The sequence below is a fragment of the Limulus polyphemus genome, unplaced genomic scaffold (genome assembly GCF_000517525.1).
Source record: "Limulus polyphemus unplaced genomic scaffold, Limulus_polyphemus-2.1.2 Scaffold4373, whole genome shotgun sequence".
Taxonomy (NCBI): Eukaryota; Metazoa; Arthropoda; class Merostomata; order Xiphosura; family Limulidae; genus Limulus; species Limulus polyphemus.
The window spans coordinates 16311-21149 of NW_013669983.1; positions in this window are offsets into that span (position 1 = coordinate 16311).

The window sequence follows — 4839 nt, forward strand, 5'->3', positions numbered from 1 at the left end:
TAAGTATTGGTTAGGCCAAGCAAACTAGATTAGCAGTTAAGAACTTAAGTTTTCAAAAGAATCATACGCGTGGACGGTTATTATTCATTACTAACTTTTATGAAATTGTTCTAACTAAAGAGCATTTAGCGTTCCGTGATATTAACTTAATGATGCTTGATACGGCTGTACCGAGTGCATGGGGGTTATGACACGAAACTTAATCGTTTTCATGGCGTTACTAATGATGTTTGATACGGCTGTACCGAGTGCATGGGGGTTATGACACGAAACTTAATCGTTTTCATGGCGTTACTATAAAGGAAGTTATTAACAATTTTTTAGAGAGAAAAATCTACCACCATTAATTTTAATGAATCTGATTGGTTGTGTAAAGTATAGGTCTGTTCCGAATAATAGGGTTGCGATCCTAAAGCTAATGTTGGTAACTATCGAGTGTCACTTTTTACTTGCTGTGTATTGACAACAAGTCACGATATCTAATAAAAAACTTTCTATGGGAAAAACAGATAGCTATCCTTATACCATTGATTCAAATATTCATTCATTCGTTAACCAGGCCACATATTTTGTTTTACCCATCATCATGCCTTAAGTTGAACAAAAAACACGGCCTGGCTAACTAATGAATTAATATTTGCTGTAAAATTCATATCAATGCTAAAAGTTTGGCCGCCAATTTTGATTTCATTCCTTTAAGTCGCACGCTCAATCCTTCTTTTGGCCGCATCCTTTGTTTCACAACTAAAGTGTTTTTGGTTATATATATATATACATAATCAACAAACGGCGTGTTAAAATGTCTTCCACTCGGTGGATGTTCGGAGTACGTTTAACTGCTTACATAATCCCAAACATTGGTTTGTTTTTTTTAACGAACGTATTTCAGTTGATGCCAAAAATCATAGAAAAGGTTATATTTGAGAGATCCCATTCCAAGATCAAAATTCGGGTGAAAAAAAAATCAAGTTATAATAACTTACATATGTTTAATTTTAAATATATTTGTTGAAATCGAGTTCATTATCGTTAACAGATATTCTTGCTTCCATTCAATGTTTAAATATTCCACCGCAGGTTGGATATTTCTTCAAGGAAGACTAGGTAATTACATTATCTTTCAATTTGAACATAAAAAAAAGTATTCTCTGAGAATCCTTTTTAAATTTGATCATTCTAAAGATCTCAGAATTATGATATTTTAAAGCTTATTAACACTTAAAGTTGAACTCGCTGTCATTAAGTGCTATCACTGTTATGTTGTTTTTTGGATATATATATACGCAAATGTGCATAAGGGACATCAGCCCCTAAGTTTGAACTCGATAAGATCAAGTGAAAGACAAGATAGCCAAAAGCTCCAACCACCAACTCTTGGACTACTGTAGTTGAATAATGGGATTTATCCGTCACTTGTATAACATATCCACATATTCAAAGTGTAACGGCATCTAGCTAGATGCGAACTTCGGATTTAAAATCCTACAAATTATCCACCGAAGCCTTGAGCAACACCACTGCTTGTAACAAACATTTATATTCTACCCGTTCATATTACATTTCTATACAAATATGGGAAACTGTGCGAGTAAAAGACATCTCAAAACACCATATATATATATATATTCCATCATTATATTAAGTCTAGTCTTATCTGCTCTTATTCAGGGTTTATAATCGAAGAATGGAAATCGGTAAATCTAATTCTTCTTTTTACAGATTTAATTTCACTGGAAACCCGATGAAGGTCTGTTGCCGGAAACGTTGTTTTCATGATGATTAATAAAATGTTAATTCTGCGAGCTTTTCACCATTATTATATTATTATCAATATATTAGGCTTCACATTTATTATTTCTAAGTTCTCATTAACAGTTTAAACAAGTGTCGTTACTCTTCAATAAAGCTGATCAAGTGACATGTTGTCAGTGCTCGTATTAAATGTATCTATTACCAGTACGAAATATTTTATTCTCCGGTATACATTAAAAAAAGTACAGAAAATAATTTATCCATCGACTTTTTTAAAGAAATACATTTGTTTAGAATCACTGCCCTGATGCTTGTAGAGCCATTTATGTAATCGACTATCAACAACAGTGATAAAAACGAAGAAAGTGAATTCATTTATGTGTGTGTACGGATTTCCTTTGAAAATCCCTAATATCACAACTTTGTTTACTAGTCTAATCCAACGACTGATGTCAGTTTGTTTGTTTTGAAATTCGCACAGAGCTACACGAGGGTTATCTGCAATAGTCGTCCCTAATTTAGCAGTGATAGACCAGAGCGAAAGTAGCTAGGTAACATCACCCACCACCAACGAATAGTGGGATTGACCGTCACTCTATAATGCCCCCATGGCTGAAAGGGCAAACATGTTTGGTGGGATGAAAAGTGGACTGTAAGCTGAAAATTAGTTATTATTTCTATTATTACAGGCTCGCTATAGTTGTGTTCTTATAGTGTGAGCCACCTTAGTTTTGTAAGGTGTTGTTATTCTTTGCATTATCTTTTGCTATGTGTAACTGTTTTGAAAGTTTGTGAAAACAACTAACAGAAATATTTGTTGTCTTTACAGTTGAAGGACGATGAGCTGATCAAGGAACATTTTTATAACGCTCGTGCTATGCACCCGAAAATATTTTAAATTTTTCAATGACAATTTTATTCCGTAAGAAAAAGCAAGTTTGCTTAGGATTTTAATAACTGCTGTCTGTCTGTCTGTCATGTATACTTTTGTTGTAAATTGTGTATAAATCATCCTTAAAGTCCATTTCAAGTTGTGTCCGTTAACTTGGATTGATTTGTTTATTGTAGAAATCTTAAGTTATGTCAAAGAAACTAGATTCTGTTGAATCTGAATAAAATTACTGTGTTATTGTTGTACGAGGAGTGTGTATTTTTTCCCCTGGTGGCATTATTAGGACTTACACTTTTTTTTGTAGAATCAGATTGGTGTCTCGCGAATACACAAGTCGTTTATACTTGAACCAGTAAATAAGGGTGTATTGACAGCAGTTGGGCCCTGGCATCGCCAGGTAGTTAGGGTAATTGACTCGCAATCTGAGGGTTGCTAGTTCGAATCCCCGCATACCTTAATGATTGAATTACATTCTGTTTGTTGCTGTAAGTATACTTGAATTTCACTTGTTTCATATCTTCACAAAAGTTTGGGGATTTTAGCAAATTATAATAAATAAATATTAATAATGTATTTTAATAATCCTGCGTGTGTCAACTAGTAGTTCTTAACCTTGCCAAAAATATGAAGGATTGCATAGTGGTTTTATCAAACTGACCATCTTTTCATTGTATGTTGTAATATCAAACATACTGCTGGTGTGGATGTGCTTTGTAGTCGCTATGAGAGAAACCTGTACACTGAATAGGAAAAATAATACATCTAATATATTTGTACTTCCAAAAACTTCCAGCTAGTTATTACAATTATTAGCAGCATTACATTTTACAGTACAAATTTAAACTGTAAAATATATTTGTACACAAGATCCCATAAGCCAGTGGTTCCCGTACATGACAGGAGGTCTTCTAGACTTGATTCCCTGGGAGGTTAGGTCTTCTCAGGGTTCTAAATTAAGCAACAATTTCTATGGAAAATGTGGTCATTTCTTCACTGCAGCTTACATACTTTTATTTAGGTTTAATACAAGAGGGGTGGGGGCAGACCATATACAGTGTGCACGAGGTGGGCTTCATGTCAAGATGATTGGGTATTATTACCTTAACTCTTTCAGCACAGGCTTGGTCCCTGGGACCGACCTCCGTAACCATTTCGAGCTTGTTATAGTTTTCATGCTATAACTTTTAAATTAGTAAGCGAATGTTAACAACTTTTGGCAGATTATCAGTAAACATTACAATGCTTTCATATGCAATATATATATATTTTTTAAAATCAAGTCACAAGGTTTATAAATCAATGTTTTTCTCATGTCTATTTTTTTCTTTTTGCATGTTGCCTACATATCATGCAAAGTAATATTCATTTGATGATTAAAAATACTTTTATGCATCAGAAAAATTTGAAATTTCACATGCAAAATTTTTATAATGTCCAGATAGTTATCAAACATTTCTTAAGAAAAAAACTTCATATTTTATCTGTTATTTTCAGTAATTAATCTCTGTATGGGTTTGGTAGATTTGACAGATCTTGCAACTACCATAAAAAAATTAGGAAATAAATATAAATTATGCCTCTTTCATTCTAGAATGAACATAAATAACATAAATGTTTAGAATAAATAGCTTAAATCTCATAATATTATACATATATATATATATATATATTATTTTTATTATACTGACCTTTCAGCCATGCCTGCCTAACAATTAAGAAGTTACAATGTCACGTGCACTCATGTATCAAATAACATAAAACTGATCTTTGCTCTGTGCAAGGTAACTTGTCTTGGCTGTGTTTTAGTAGACTAGTATTTTATAAAATACAGTCAAATTTCAATTATTATACATTATATATGTATATAGATTATTGCTATTTTGAATTAAGTTTTCTTAAAACATAGAACAGTAACTAAAGAAGTAAAGCAACCAATTATCTCTTCTATTTACAACCTTTGTACTCAGTTGTGCTGTTGAAATATTGGTTCAAAAGAAGAAAATGGCGCCAAGTCCGTTAAAATGGCTAAGAAACCCACTAGGGGGGACATTCTGAGCTTCTAATCGGTTATTCATGTCATACATGGAAGTAAGTGTATATAAGGGAGCGTTTCCAAATATGGAAAGAGATGAGTTGGGTGACACTGTGTTTGATTGATTACATGAAGCAATATCTTGGAAACTGAAAGATAAGAG